At 44.6% G+C, this 16314-nt stretch overlaps 1 protein-coding gene across 1 annotated transcript in view; it reads left to right on the plus strand.

Moving 5' to 3' along the window:
* The window catches only part of glis1b (GLIS family zinc finger 1b), a 117992-nt gene that overhangs the window by 72045 nt on the left and 29633 nt on the right, over window positions 1-16314 (plus strand). The gene's annotated exons all lie outside the window — the stretch shown is intronic.

Raw genomic sequence — 16314 nt, forward strand, 5'->3', positions numbered from 1 at the left:
CCCAGTATTTTTTGGCAGAATATTTCAAGCACACATTTTCCATTGAAGAAAAGCATTATAATTGGAGCAGTGTAGCTCGTTTGTATAAATTGCTTTGTGGTTGTATTCTTTACAGGTGAAGCTCTCCTATTCCACAAGTCAACACACCAATCAACGTCAAACTGTCACTCCCCAGCATCCCTTAGCAAATGGAAAAAAAAACTCCAACCTAGAGAAGGATTTAGTCCAAATACACAATAGTCCACAATTTGTGTTGGGCGTTTATTTTCTCTCACTTTGCCGTTTTTTTAAGAAGGGATTCAGATCATGAAAAACTAACACATCTGGTTAACATAACCAAACAATGCATACACTTGATCCCTTTAAATAGAAAGTTTAAATGTTTAGCTGTCCCACAAGTATTAAGGGAACTGGCTTTTTTTTATCCAAACCAAACACAGGGAAATATGTAGTAGTCTAGTAGAAGAAGAGGCTTACGAAGCAGAGTGATGGATGGTAAAATATCTCGTCTTGCTCAATTCAGAGTATCACCCAACCCCTGTCCGAAATGTTCTTCCTCGTTCTAGGAAAACCATCCAAAATAGAATTATTATTGTGCAATACGATCGTAGCCTAACACCACAAAAATACCTGTGTTATTTCTATTTATGTTTGATGAAATCCCAGGCGATTATATAGAAAAAGAGAATCATATTTTGTATACTTTACTGGCTGCTCATTATTGTGAACGTGTGAAAACTGGCGAGCGTCATAAGTTGTTAAGTGAAATGCAGTTAAAGTGTTTAAGTGTTAAAGTGACACTTAACACTGCTTTACATTGTTAGCTACATTTTATAGGATTTTTTTTTTTACACGAAGGCGTCGTGTAGCATAATGAGCACTGGAAGTTACTGGAAGTTCCTCAGAGCCATCGTTCATTAGTGCGTGTGCATGTTGTAGCTCAAAATGTGCTCAGGCTGTGAATCTTCTCTCAACTCTGTTGTGCTGTTTTTCACGCAAATTCTGGGAATTCTAGGGAGTTCTGGGAACACAATTCCCTGTGTTTTGGTCCAGCTGTTGGTTTAGATTTTTTCAGAGAGTGTTGCATATACGTTAAACACTCACATTTTCTTCTTCTCTTGTGACTGTTCATGCCAGTATAAGCTGAGTGTGTCTCAAACTCTGTCACGGAGGTCAGTTTGGTGCCACGTAGGACAGGAAGGGAAATAGACAGAGTGTGTGTTCGTGTGTGTCTGTATGCATACGTACTGTACTACATGTATGTATAAATGTGTGTTTGTGTGTTTGTGTGGGGAGATGCTTACCAGATGCTAACACTAGAACAATTCGCCTCAGTGTAATGGAACCGCTGGGCTCTATCTCGGGACGGGAGGCAGTGTGTGTGGTGTGTGTGTGTGTGTGCGGGTCCAAGCTACACATCACAGCCTCCCAATCACTCAGACCTCAGCAAGGCCTCAAACACACATACATGCGCACACACACACACACACACACTTACTTGAATTTCTGTTAACCCCTACAATAGGAGGTATTGATTCTATCCATGTTGGATTCTAACACTCAGTTCTCAAACTGAACTAAAACAGAAATGTATTCAGACTTGCATAAACACTTCTAATGAGTATGTATTTAGATTCAGCTCGACAGAAAGCCTTAGAGAAAGTGGAAGAAAGTCTGCACGTGTTTTGCATGTGTCTGAGGCAATGAGTTTGTGTTTGAATAATGGTTGAGAGTGTGTGGTCATTCACGTGCAATACTATGGCGATAGATCCCTGCCATAATTTGTCACAAATGTGGGCTATGATTTGTAGTGGGTATGCATTTATACGCACAGCATGTGTGTGTATATGTCGTCGTATCTTATTTCGTATCCTTATTTAGTCCTTATGCGTCTGTGACCACTGCAGTCAGAAGCGTTTGACTGATGCCTGTTGTGTTTGCTGTACTCATGCAATAGACAAAGGCATTTAGGAATTCCAGCTATTTGCACAGAGGAAACAGATGAGACATTTTGATTCAGGACCAAATGCTCCAGAACCCCCCCCCCCCCCAGCTAATTCCTTTATTATCTTTCCAGCGGCAGATTCCAGTGGGCGCTCATGAGTTGGAGCTGCGCTCACATCCAAGCATAACACTCCCCTCCCCTCCAGCCTCCTCCAGCTGCACAGCATTTGTTTCATGCGGTGTCTTGGCAGGAAAAAGTCATTATCACAACACAAAAGTCGTTCTCCGACCTCTCGCTTGTCACTGTCCATACCTGGCTATGTTTAACGCGGACCTATGTTTAACGCGGTCCCCCATAAAAATTGCGACTCCATCTGTAACCATTGAGTTCGGAGAACTTGTAAAAGCCCCCCCCCCCCCACTACTACAATTAATGCAGGCCCCAGGGCTGTTGTATAGTAGTCTGGCAGGCAGGAACACACGGGCGAAAAGGAAATGGCATAATCTCTCTGCAATATCCTGTTATGTTTCATGGCTAATTCAGAGTGTTGTTTTAGTCTATTACATTTTTTTTATTTTATCTTGTCTGCATAAATATTAAAAATATATCCAGCAACTGGAGACCTGACATAGTCACAGGCTTTGATAACTTAGTGGGTTACATCGAGACGGTCCTGCGGGCTTAATGTCTCTGAGTCAGATAGCTCCACTCTGCACCCTGAAGTTCAGATAAATATTCATCTAAACCCTATATAATGTAGAACTTGATGAGACTCGTCATGCTGGACCATATCTTGCGTTTGGTTCTTGACTTGGTTCTCTCTGAGTCTCCACAGATGAACTGAATGGCAAAATTTTATGAAATTGTTTTGAAATCCTGTCCATTGAAAGTATTGCACAATGTTGGACTATATGGATGTGGAGAAGGCCTGTTGAAGGATTCACTTGTGCTTCCCTCAATTTTTTGTCAGTGACTTACCTGAGAAGTTGACTGGGTCAAGTTGCCTTTTAGAAACATACTCATTGTGGTTCAGTTGACTCTTTAACCTACAAGTGCCTTCAGAAAGTATTCATGCCCCTTGACTTTTTCCACATTTTGTCGTGTCACAGCCTGAATTTAAAATTGATTCAATTGAGATTTTTTTGCTCACTGGCCTGCAAACAATACCCCATAATGTCGAAGTGCAATTATTACAAATTAATTAAAAATGAAAAGCTGATTTGTCCGGAGTCAATAAGTATTCAAACCCTTTGTTATGGCAAGCCTAAATTAATTAATGAGTAACACTTTGCTTAACAAGTCAAATAATATATTTCATGGACTCATTCTGTGTGCATTAATAGTGTTTAACATGATTTTTTGAAGGACTACATCATCTCTGTACCCCACACATACAATTATCTGTAAGGTCCCTTGTTTGAGCAGTGAATTTCAAACACAGATTCAACCACAAAGACCAGGGAGGTTTTCCAATGCCTCGCAAAGAAGGGCACCTATTGGTTTCTGGAGCATTTGGTCCTGAATCAAAATGTCTCATCTGTTTCCTCTGTGAAAATAGCTGGAATACCTAATGGTTAAAAATATAAAAAAGAAGACATTAAATATCCCTTTGAGCATGTTGAAGTTATTAATTACACTTTGGATGGTGTATCAATACATCCAGAAACAACAAAAATACAGGCATCCTTCCTAACTCAGTTGCCGGAGAGAAAGAAAACTTTTCAGAGATTTCAATGGTGACGTTTAAACAGTTACAGAGTTTAATTGCTGTGATAGGAGAAAACTGAGGATGGATCAACAACATTGTAGATACTCAGCAATACTTACCTAATTGACAGAGTGAAAAGAAGGCAGCCTGTATAGAATACAAATATTCCAAAACTGTTTGCAATAAGGCACTAATAATACTGCAAAAACAATGGCAAAGAAATTAACTTTTTGTCCTAAATAGAAAGTGTTATGTTTGGGGCAAATCCAATACAACACATTATTTAGTACCACTCTCCATATTTTCAAGCATAGTGTTGGCTACATCATGTTATGAGTATGCTTGTAATCGTTAAGGGCTGTTGAGTTTTTCAGGATAAAAAATAAACGGAATGGAGCTAAGCACAGGCAAAGTCTACACTGAAGTTGTTTACCAAGAAGACAGTGAATGTTCCTGAGTGGCCGAGTTACAGTTTTGACTTCAATCTGCTTGAAAATCTATGGCAAGACATGAACATTTTTGTCTAGCAATGATTAACAACCAATGTGACAGAGCTTGAATAATTTTGAAAAAATAATAGGCAAATGTTGCACAATCCAGGTGCGGAAAGCTCTTAGAGACTTACCCAGAAAGACTCACAGCTGTAATTGGTGCCAAAGGGGATTCTGACATGTATTGACTCAGGAGGTTGAATACTTATCTACTTATCTTGTTTTTTCCATAATTATTTCTACAAATGTTAGAATTTTTTCTTCCACTTTGACATTACAGACTGTTTTGTGTAGATCGTTGACAAAAAAAAGACAATCAAATAAATGTTTATTGCACTTTGTAATACAATTTTTTGGGGAAAAGGTCAAGGGGTGTGAATACTTTCTGAAGGCACTGTATAACTCTGTGTCTTCCATCAATATTTTTCAGGTGTGTGGAGACTTTTTAGAGCCAGAGGCATAATGCCCACTGAAGCTGAGGGGACGTGTGCCCCCCTCAATTATCAATTTGTATAATAAAATAGAAGATATGGTTTGTTTTACATATAATTCATTCAAAGATATTAGATATAGCCATCAACAGAATTAGGACAGATGTAATTACCGTTTTACCATGTACTTTCCAAGTATATACCTGGTAATCTCTGTCAACAATTAAAATAGTGTTACCCATTTTACTTTAAGAACACATTTGGTATTTTACCCTCCAAATTGAATAAAGTTTCGGTTTTAGTTTTGAGAACGATTGAGAGCTCAGAGTTGCACCGATGCCACCCACGTCATAATGATAAAACACACCCCAGCCACCACCTCACCTGCCTAATGAAACCCCTCTCTTGACACACACACCACCATATGCTGAAGGAAAATTGACTGCAGTCAGCCAGGGACCTGCTGGAAAAAAAAGGATAGATCATGGAATTTCCTTTTTTTTTTCACAGGTGTGAAACCAGCAAACATATATATTTAGATTTATTAGACTGATTTTTGGAAGAGAGTGGCCCAAATCCCCCACAAGCAGACGTTGAGACATACAGCGGCGTCCGTTGCCAAGATGGCGTGGTGTTTTCTCCGGGTAAATGGAGTCTTTTGTGAGCAATCAGCTCCGACACAGGAGATGAAACGGCGAGTGCCATTAGCTAATTAAAACTGAGGTTCTACACATGACCCGGCTTTTCCCCTGAACGCTGTCCTGAAACCGGAGCCGTCTGTGCGTAGGGCGCAGGCGGCGACTGACGTTGATATTAATGTGTTTGTACCAGTACGAGCCGCTGACACTCCGGCCTGTCTGGACTGCTTAGCCAGCGCAATCTTTCAGAGGCTGGGACTCTGGCCCGGTAGCAGCTACCTGCAATGAAGACATATGATTCAGAATTTTAACCTAGATGGCCAGGTCTGTAGGCATGAGCCAGCTCAGCGCTCACAGAGACCCACACACCTCTGTACTGGAGGAGAAGGGGAGGGAGAACTCTTGTACGATGCAGTTAAACATGAATACTCAGAAGCAATAGGGGAGAAAGGGAGAGAGGAGGCTTCTTTTTTTTTTTTTACATGTCAGGACTAAATGGATAATTGTATGGGGAACTTGAGTTCTGATAGCTTGCCTAGAATTTGAAAGCGCAGAGTAATTGAATTCGGAGCACAAAAGCAATGGGAGCCCACAGTAACCGTCTGCGGTGTATCTGGGAAGGACAGTGTCAACCCATGGTTACCGCCGCTGTATGACTGTGGGTCCAGAGCGTCCCTGCCTGCTGTCAATCATTTGAGTACCCACCCTCCCGGTCTCTTATCAATCAAGCCTGTGGGCAACCATGTCCAATTGTTATTTCATGTATTCTATTGGTGCAATGAAGCCATATTGTCATGCCATCGTTATCTTCTGCCGTCTGTCAGATCCTATGTGCCACTTGGCTGTCTCGGGCGTCATGCTAATAGTGGAGAAGCACTGACCATATGCGATACATATATTAGTATGATGAAACTGCTGGCAGAAATGGTCTGAGACTGATGTTTTGGCATGGTAATGAAAGGCCTGGATATAGATGGATCTTGCTTGTTTTCCTTGTCGAATAAGCCAGGCCAAGTTCTTGTCAAGCCATAAAAGTGTTCCAGTCAATCTCTTTACAGTAATGCAATCCAGTCTTTTGTCTTCTCTCTCTCTCTCTCTCTCTCTCTCTCTCACTCTCTCTCTCTCTCTCTCACTCTCTCACTCTCTCTCTCTCTCTCTCTCTCTCTCACTCTCTCTCTCTCTCTCTCTCTCACTCTCTCTCTCTCTCTCTCTCTCACTCTCTCACTCTCTCTCTCTCTCTCTCACTCACTCTCTCTCTCACTCTCTCTCTCTCTCTCACTCTCTCTCTCTCTCTCTCACTCACTCTCTCACTCTCTCTCACTCTCTCTCACTCTCTCTCTCTCTCTCTCTCTCACTCTCTCTCTCTCGTCATTTGGGTCTGGATCTAAATACTTATAGCTATATATATATATATAAAGAGCCTCAATAGTCATTTTTATATTTCATTTGGCTACAGCTGACACAGATAAAAGTATTATGAAGCCACAGTGAAACAAAGTTAGATATGCAGTGAACCAGCTCCCCTGTCTCAGACTGCGTAACCAGGTATCAAAGCAGGGACAATCCACTATATGCGATACCCTAATTACATTTGTCTGGAATGCAATGTTTTGAGTTTGTAATTTCCTTAACATTTAATCACGGTTTTGTATCAGAAACCTGATCGACCGGGCTGAAGTTGACAGGCTTGACTCTAACATAGCGCAGTGGTTGTGTCATAATTGTGTCCCATCCAAGTCCTTAATCAGTTTAACCTCACCACAGTGGGCCAGATCAGTTTACTAATACGTGGGAGAGACGAACAGAGCCGTGTTCAGGGTCTATTGTCCAGGCACGTTCCTGGGATCTCTGAGGGGATGGATGGGGACCTGAACAGGTCTGTTGTAGAACACTGGTCTAACATGTGTTCTGGGATCTCCTTCTAAGGTAATAGGGCTCATTAGACCAGATCCACCAAATTGACACCCTAGTTCCAAATGGCAGCCTACTTTTGACTAGGTCCCATAGGGTTCCCATAGGACTCTCGTCAAAAGTAGTGCACTATATAGGGAATGGGTTGCCATTTGGGATGCTGCCACAGTTCCTAAACGATTCCAAACAAAGCACTTTGGGTTCTCTAATGCTGCAGTGTCAAGGGTCATATAAAACATGGGGTCTTGCTTGTAAACCATTTAAATCCTCAGGACAGACAAGCTTCTTATGGAAACATTTGGAGGCAGTTTACCAGGAATAAAGAAAAATATACTTTCTCGATCGTCGTACTCCCTGCGCAACACTAGCCTTGTTTTGTACTGACCGACCAGACACCATTTGTGACCGAGCAGCAGCCATTCCGCAAACCTTCTCTGTGAGCCGCAGTGTGTGAGCCGGGCCTGTTGGGAGTGTGTGGGACAGTGTGTGAACAGTATGTGGACAGAGGTAAATCTCTCAGTACCCAGAGGTGGAGTGGGTGTTGTTGAGGTATTGATGTAGCAGGGGGGGGGGGGGGGGGGCTGGGTGTCAGTGGGACACGCATCACACAAACCACTGAGCCCAGAGAAACATCATCTACCTCGCCTAGCCTGACCGCCGTCACATCTCCCAATAAACAGAGCAACAAGAGACACCTTTATATTCCCTTCTCCAGACCCAGACCATGTCTGCCTCAGAGCCAGGGGCCGCCAGACCACAGCCCCTGGACTACGCCTCCACTCAGACCAGTCCAGACTCCAGAGTCAGACCAGGATCCAGTGTCACTCTGGGCCAGCAACTAATATAAAGTAGCTACAGTACAGACACTGGTACTGTCGAGAGAAGGATGGATGTTAGCATTTTTTTTTATGGATTGAAGTAAAATGTGTTATGTGGTAGGGTTATGTTGACATACGCACTGTAGTGTTCAGTGGCTAGGTTGGCTAGCTAGCAGGTGACATTTGAAGGTTTTGAAAGGAGGAGGAGGCCCGAAGGAAAGTAGAAGAGAGATTAGTTGAATCATTGTATAAAAATAATGTCATCCCCAAAGTATTCAGCCCAGAATCAACTCAACACGCTGTATGATATACCTGAAAATGATGTGAATGTGATCCATATTTGGGAGCTTTTTCATAGCATTCATAGCATTGGCAGAACATTGCGCTCTGTAACGCTGACTCACAGCTGGAATCCAGCAGGGCAATTAGAGCTGGGAGCGTTCCCCAGCAAAGTGTTCAGTCCTCCAGGCCAATGAGGCTGTCCACACTCCCTACAGGCTCTGTCTGTTTACACTGTCAAGCCTTCACTCTGCCTGTTATAATGGAGATGCACCACAGAGCTGTATCAGAGCTCTCTCCAGAAAGAGAGAGAGAGGGAGAGAGACCAGAGAGAGTGAGAGACCAGAGAGAGAGAGCTCTCTCCAGAAAGAGAGAGAGAGGGAGAGAGACCAGAGAGAGTGAGAGACCAGAGAGAGAGAGAGCTCTCTCCAGAAAGAGTGAGGGAGAGAGACCAGAGAGAGTGAGAGACCAGAGAGAGAGAGCTCTCTCCAGAAAGAGTGAGGGAGAGAGACCAGAGAGAGTGAGAGACCAGAGAGAGAGAGCTCTCTCCAGAAAGAGTGAGGGAGAGAGACCAGAGAGAGTGAGAGACCAGAGAGAGAGAGAGACCAAAGTAGGGTTGCAAAATTCCAGGAACTGGTTTTCCCAAAATCCCGGTTGGAGGGTTCCCAGAATCAGGAGGGAATAAACAGGAAATCCCGAACCTCCAACCAGGATTTCTGGAAACCCAGAGAATTTATTGAACGTTCTCTGAATTTTGCAACCCTAGACCAGAGAGAGAAAGAGAGAGCGGGAGAGGGGGGGGGGAGCAATGACATCACAGTAACTTCCCCATCTGAAGATGGGGTACGCTTTGTCACAGTGGAGAATTCTGTCATGACACCGGCGCCTAGAATGTTTAACCTGCTGTGTTGTGACGTTGTACAGACCCCATTGTTTGGTGCTACTGCCTTGGTTTATTCAGAACCAGAGAGTTTGATTGGTAGACATCTGATTTACATTCCTCCCGTAGAGTTTTACACCCCTCCAGTGACGCTGAAGAGTCTCCAGAAAAGGATCCAGTACAACTTCAAACATGTGTTTCATATTTGATCAGTTTCAGCCTCGGAATTAGTTTAACATAGACGTAAAAGGGTTTATGCTGGATTTATAACCATTGGTTTTGTTTCCTTACAGAATGAAAGATAAGTCTGGGAACTTTTTTATTGTTTCCCGTCTTATGCTAGCTTTGGTTTCTGTAATAACAGTGATTACGTTTGTGGCACGTAGGACCGATCCTTTCAGGTTGTCCGTTTCACCGAGCAAAATGAAACCAAAATCAGTGTTGCCGATGTGCCAAGTTTCACATTTTAAAGGGACAAAGCCACGCTTTACATTAGGTCGTGCACAATTTGGTCAACCCAGACGGTACTGCGAATGGAAATTGCACGTGAAAGAAGAAAAAAAACATTGTGCGGGCCGCGGTGTGCGGCCACGGCAAGTGCCAGGCCCAGACTCATATTACTGGCTAACGTAAACACGTGTCTGATGAGAAATGTCATGGAAAATATTCCATAAATATAAAAACGTTTACTGTGGAATACCAATCGGAACGCTGGAACCTCACAACTCCTGCAGTTGGCAGGTTGCTTTTGTCCAAAGTAATTGCTCAGGAACAGAGACTGTTTTTGCACTTAAACGAATGTGTTTGCAGCCAGGTATTAGGAACCTGGGCCAAAACAGTAATGCAGATTGACTTAATTACACGTGAACATGGAACCACTTACTGAAACGTTGATATGAATTGATTTATTCAGAAGTGAATACTTGGACATCTGCAGTGAGGAGTGATATACTTGAGCCTTGGTAAGGACTGACACATTGAAGCCCCGGTTGCAGGCTGATATATCACAGCCAGCCGTATTCCCCCCGCGTTGGCGTGAAACTGGACTCCCCGACGCCCAGAGAGAGAAGACAAGAGAGCATGACTTTGGCACACTAAGAACTGAACAAACCGAGAGGACACCGTTAGCAGTTCAGTTTCACCACGTCTTGGGCAGCCGCCGCATCATTCTCGATTACCCAGAAGGCTCTAGTGGTCTGGACATTCTCCAGCAGAGTGAATGATGCCCGTTCGCTGTTCGATCTCTTTCCGAGGGACTGTTAGTTGCGCAAAATGCCCTTTCTCTCTCTTCGGCTCTTCGCCTTGCTGGGCCAGTGCTGGGTGGTGATCACAATGCCATCTTGACCTATTGTTTAATTTCGCAGCGACTGTTTTCTCTCTGAATATTATGGGGCCTGTGGCGTCAAGGCGTTTAGCTTGGCAGCACGCAGCGCCTCTGAAATGTTTATTTTGTTGTGTGGACAAGGAGCAGTTTGCCAAAAGGGAGAAGGGTACAGAGAAGGAGAGAGGGCTACTTTGTACATTTACGTTTGAGTCATTTAGCGGACGCTCTTATTCAGAGCAACTTACAGTAGTGAGCGCATACATTTTCCTACTTTTTCAGAGTTAGGGAGAGCCGGGTGACACAGGAGAGACTGACGTCAGAGGTACACGGGAGGAGGGAGAGAGGGACAGTGGTGGACAGAGAGAGGGATTCGAGAGATGAAGAAATGGTTGATTGAGTTGAGAGACAGAGCCGGTATGAGTCAAGTTGCTTTGACATAGAACAACCTGGAAGAGAAAAGTAGCAAAGCGATCAGCTAATAAATGCCATCTAGTAGGCCTCTGAATCCATCCACGTGTAGAACAGTCCCCACTCTGGAACCCACTGAAGCCTCGGAGGAAGAGGAGCTTTGCCCGGAAAGGGGTGTGGAGAGGAGAGAAGAGGTGCAGGGGGGAATGAAAGCAGGTGTGAGGGAGAGGTCCTGGACAGATTGAGCCCGGGTTGGCAGAGAGAGGAGAGAGGATGCTGCTCTCAGACCCGTCACAGATGATACGGTATTGACTGGGAGTAACATCAGTCCAGTCAGAGTCCAGCAGCCGGCTCAAAGCACATATCGTGTTAAGGATTTTCACTAACGTTCCCCTTACTCCGAGGGTTCGAGTTACGGCGAAAAGGTTTATAATTAATGCCTTGATGGTCTACTAATGGTCATGGCACCAGGGCTGTGTAATACACTCTAATTAGCTATTAGAAATGGTTAGGGCAGCTAGGGTAAACACAGGGCCAGCAATCAGAGAGAGAGATTCAGCGCCATGAAACACAGTCATAACGTACCAACTCTGAGTAATGAGTTTCAATCACCTCTCAATGAATGGTTATTCACAAGAGTAAAGATCCTGAATGATTTTCGTCCACCAAAAACCAACGTCTTTCTTTTTCCTTCCTCCATTGCTGTAACCAGAGCCTTACATTGAGAAAAAAATATAAGGGCTCCTAAATATAAGACTCTGGCTGTAACCAATACATAAGCCCTCCAACTGAACTTCCCTCAATCTCAAATGGACTGACGTTTCAGAAACCCCTTCAGAAATATTTTTTGTTTGTTGGCGCAACCATGATTTAAAAGTCAACTTCTGCCCCGTAACATCTAAAGTCTGCCAAAAAAAAACCTGACTACTGTTAAGGCTTTAGTACTGGTGCAGTCTAAACATTGTCCGCTCTCATTTGAACACATTGATATGGATGCGGTTGGTCACTTGGCTGAAACGTGACCCCCATTTGTGTTGGAAGTTGAGTGCATTTCAATGGGAACTCCTGCACAGTTTGTCTGTTTTCATACAGGGGGGTACGAATGAACACGGGCCAGTTTCAAGATAACACACAGACAAGGTGTGCCATTTTCGCTTTTATGTGGAAAACAGGGAGTTCGGCTTGGGAATGAACAGTTGCTGTTGAACGCTAACAGTGAAGGTCATCAGATCAGCAAATAAGATATATCCTTTTTACTTTTATCAAAGAGAGAAGGGCTGTACTATGGTACGCGTGTGACCCCACTTCCCTCTCCCTTTCAAACTGGGCCATAAACCCAGCGATGCCCCGATCACGAGGAAATGACATCTTAGCTCTCTAATGTAATACAGGGCCTGGAAGCTGGCACATATGTGAACGCAGGCCCCTGAGTCTCAACAGGTTAAGTGCTTCCATGACGACTCGACTCACCATGTATTCTGGAGCCAGACGTACCCAAAGTAGTTCTATAAGTCGTTCTATACCAGTCCCCCATAGCAACAAGGGTTCAAATCCATCATATAGTTCCCCCTCAATCTCCATCAAAAGTGCTAGGATTAATTCCAAATGGTAGCCTATTCCCTTTATAGTGCACTACTTTTGCCCAAGGTCCATAAGGCTCTGGTCAAAAGTAGTGCTCTATATTGGGAATAGGGTGCCATTTGGGACGCATCCCTTGTTGTGGCAGAGAGCAGCTGGTGGGCCATTATGCTGGATGCCTCATTTAGTCATCATAGGAATGCTTCCTGTTGTAGACGATGCCATTCACAAACTTTTTCATCTGCCCCAAACTATGCGGGACCGTGTTAGTGCAAAATGGCTGCTCGGAACAATTTCTTTAGTCATTTACATGACTACTTCCTTCCACCAATTTATCGGCTGAGCGAGCTATCGCCTCGGCAGCGCTCGCTCACTCTGTTCCATCTGGACAACAGTCCTGCCTTAGTCACTGCTGTGTATGTGTGTACTCATATCTCACCATTCATAAATCAAGTGCTGTGAGAGTTTGGGCTGAGGATAAGGGGGAATGACGCAAAAGAAAAACAAAGTAAAGTGTGTGTGAATTCATCTCAATCCAGCATTGAGAAATGGAAAGGAGAAGGAAAAAAAGTTATCCCCCATCTTTGATTCAAATTAGGGCCTCTATTCGCAACAGATGAGTCTGGCTGCTAAAAGGGGTCCTGCTTGGCTGTGGAAATGATATGTGTAAACTATGTAATGCAAATGTTTTAGCGAAGCTGGCTTTAATTTGGTACCCTGACGAAGCACATGAGAAACCTGCCTCTCCTTAGCTGTCTCGTTGAATCATATGGATATAATTTCATCCATTTACGTTTTTCTGCTCTTTGCTGTGGTTGCCACGGGGCATTTGGAAGCAGGCAGATTAAACGCACATGTTTCCCCGAGCCGCAGCATGAACACTCCGCTCCAGCATTTTTCAGCTGAACAGATCCTGAAGTGTTGGTGGTTTTCCTCGTAGGGTCAGCGTATAAAAAGGCACCTTGTGATAAATGAACACACTTCCAGTACCAATTTTTTTTTTCAGATTAGAATAATACTGAAAAGCAACCAGTATTTTATCTAGGGTTATATTCTGTGGTGGTGTGTTGGATTCCCAGATTAGGCTTTAAGAGAACACCCCGTTAGAAGCTTAGGCAATTACAGAGCCTCGATGCGTTAGCTGAAATGAATCAAAGCGGATAACCGGTGGATCTCGTTAAGCCCCGGAGTACCTTATTGCGTTGACTGAAGGTCCTCTCAAAATGAGTAATAGGGATTTCATGCTAGTTAGCAGCCAAACATTTTAATCCCATTTCTCTCATCATTAGTCAGAAGCCGCCGGTCAAACGGATGGTGGTGAGAGCAGGCCAGAAACATAGGGGTTTCACTGATATCAAAGGATTCCCTCCTGTCAGCAGCAACACTGGAGACTGTAGCTGTCGAGACAAAGAACTTTCGAAAGTCATTCCTCACAACAACAACAACAAAAGCACATCGAGGAGGTGAGGCTTTCGCTTACATGACCTCGATACAGTCGAATAGAGTGCATTTCTAAAGAAATGAACCTCTTGAGAAAACTCTTGTCTCGTTTCGTCTCTCTCTCTCTCTTTACCTCTCTTTCTTTCTCAAGGCTTTCTATCAAAATGATGTCTGAGATGTCAGCGGGCAGCTTTTCCCCCCCAACGCCATGCAATAAACGGGCGGTTTGTTTCGATCTTCTCCGGCATCTCAGTCAGGCTCTTTCTAATGAGCTCTTTTTAGTAGGTTAGCGGTACACTGCGGCCATTTAGGCGGCCAACTGTTTGGGCTTCTCTTTGCCAGTCAGCATTCATTTCCCATGAAGGCCTCAAGCTCGCTGTACCTTCACAGCCCAGCTCTCTGGGCCCATAAGCTGTCTGTTGTGATCGGCTGCCGGCCCCTCGGCCATGTCAGAACCCACCGTCACCCCAATGTTTACCGAGCTGCCCGAGCCGCCGGTGTCAAACGTGGCTCAGGCCCTGCTCGCCTTGCTCCCTTCGTGTGGTTATCGAGCCCGTTTACCTTAGAACCAATCATTCAGAGGGGAAAGCCAAACATGTTTAAAGCAATTCATGTGATTAGCGTCTAAACTGCTTTCACAAATCATATCAAAGACGTGTTTAGAAGAAGCTGAAGTTGTCCTGTGTGGTTTCGACACCTCGGCTGGCTCCACAGGCCTTCCCACCCATACCTTCTTCCCTGTCTTCCTGTTTTACTTCTTTGCTCATCCATTTTACGGAAAAATAAGCAACCAAATTCTTTGTGACATCCCCCCCCCCCCCCCCGTACAAAATAGCTTCAATAGCTCTCACACAGCAGCAAAGTTATACGCACGCTGTAGAATTTCAACCTGTGCCCCAGTCCTGCTTTCGAATTTGCCGACACCTTCCCAGTAACCCACTACACTAACAGATGCCATTTTGACTGGCAGGTTAGCAACACCTGACCATGCACAGTAAATGCTCTATGAGCCGGTCAGTAAAACCAATGTCCTGTGAATCATGTGCCCTTGCCCAGCGGTGGGAGTAGGCTCTCAACAGGCGGGGAAACTTCACCCTCCCTGCCTGCATCCCAAATGGCTCCCTATTCTAGGGCTCTGTGTGGGCTAAAGGGTGCCATTTGGGACACAGAGCACCGTCTCACTGCCAGCCGACCTCGGGCACTTTAATATCCAGAGCAACACGATTAGCACGCTTTTCTCCACGGACCTATAACTCTCATTTAGCTTCAAATTTGTATTGCGTCAAAGAAAGAATGAAAGACTGATTATTTCCCTTCTACATAAATACACACATTTGGCCCGTCAATAAGGTTTATATTTATTTTCCAAACTCAAATGTTCGGCACGGTATGTGTCTGTCAGGCCTGGCATGCTAGTATAGAGGGCTTCTTCTCTGAGATTTTATTGAAACCCACCCCCCTCAGTCCTATACAGTTGATGACCCTGCCTCTAGAATAATACGACTCCAGTGTGTATTGTGTGGTCTGACACTTTTAGATGTTTCCCAAGCCCTCCAGTTGAGGAGGCCTGAGTAGGCCCATTTCTCTGCCCTGTGTTGATGCAGCATGGTCGGTTTGATCTCATGACATTAGTGGGCTGAAATCTACTGTACATTACATGCCGTATCATGTCTTCTGTTGTGATATTTATCCTTGCCCTTTCTACAATCCAAACGACTGCCACTACGTGTGTGTGTGTTAACAGCTTTAAGGTGTCCACTTATCACAACAAAACATGAGTCTCATGTGGGGTTGCTAAGTACGGAGCTGATGAGGAAGCTATGTGAGTGTGATGAGACAAAGGAATCTTCTGGTCTCTTTTTATTGTTTGAATAGCACATTTAGACAGACACAGACACACACACACACACACACACACACACACACACACACACACACACACACACACACACACACACACACACATACAAAACCTCGGTCACCTGACCCAGCTCTCCCATGACAGGGTTAGGTTTCGTCCATATTAAATGGCGGGGGCTGTGAATAGAGGGCGCTTCCTGCCTGTGCTGTGAGTGAATGAAGGAGGCCATGTATGAGCATTGAGCTCAGATCAGGACTGAAGGGCCATTAGAAGAATGGTGTGTCTCTCTCCTTGGGCGTAACCCGACACTCCCCAGCCCAGTGCGCGCGCACACACACACACACACACACACACACACACACACACACACACACACACACACACACACACACACACACACACACACACACACACACAACACACACGCAGAGGCTTCACTAAAGGTCAGGGGACAATAGAGAGCAGTTCCTCCCATGTCAGGTACCACTGCTGCCCAGGCCACAGAGTGAGACGACCCTACTAATCCCGTCCCTACGCGTGTGTGCGTTTGCTCGCACGCATGTGTGTGTGTCCACGCCCCTGATCGAGGCATAATGGCCAGG

This window comes from Oncorhynchus kisutch, linkage group LG13, assembly GCF_002021735.2.
Source record: "Oncorhynchus kisutch isolate 150728-3 linkage group LG13, Okis_V2, whole genome shotgun sequence".
Taxonomy (NCBI): Eukaryota; Metazoa; Chordata; class Actinopteri; order Salmoniformes; family Salmonidae; genus Oncorhynchus; species Oncorhynchus kisutch.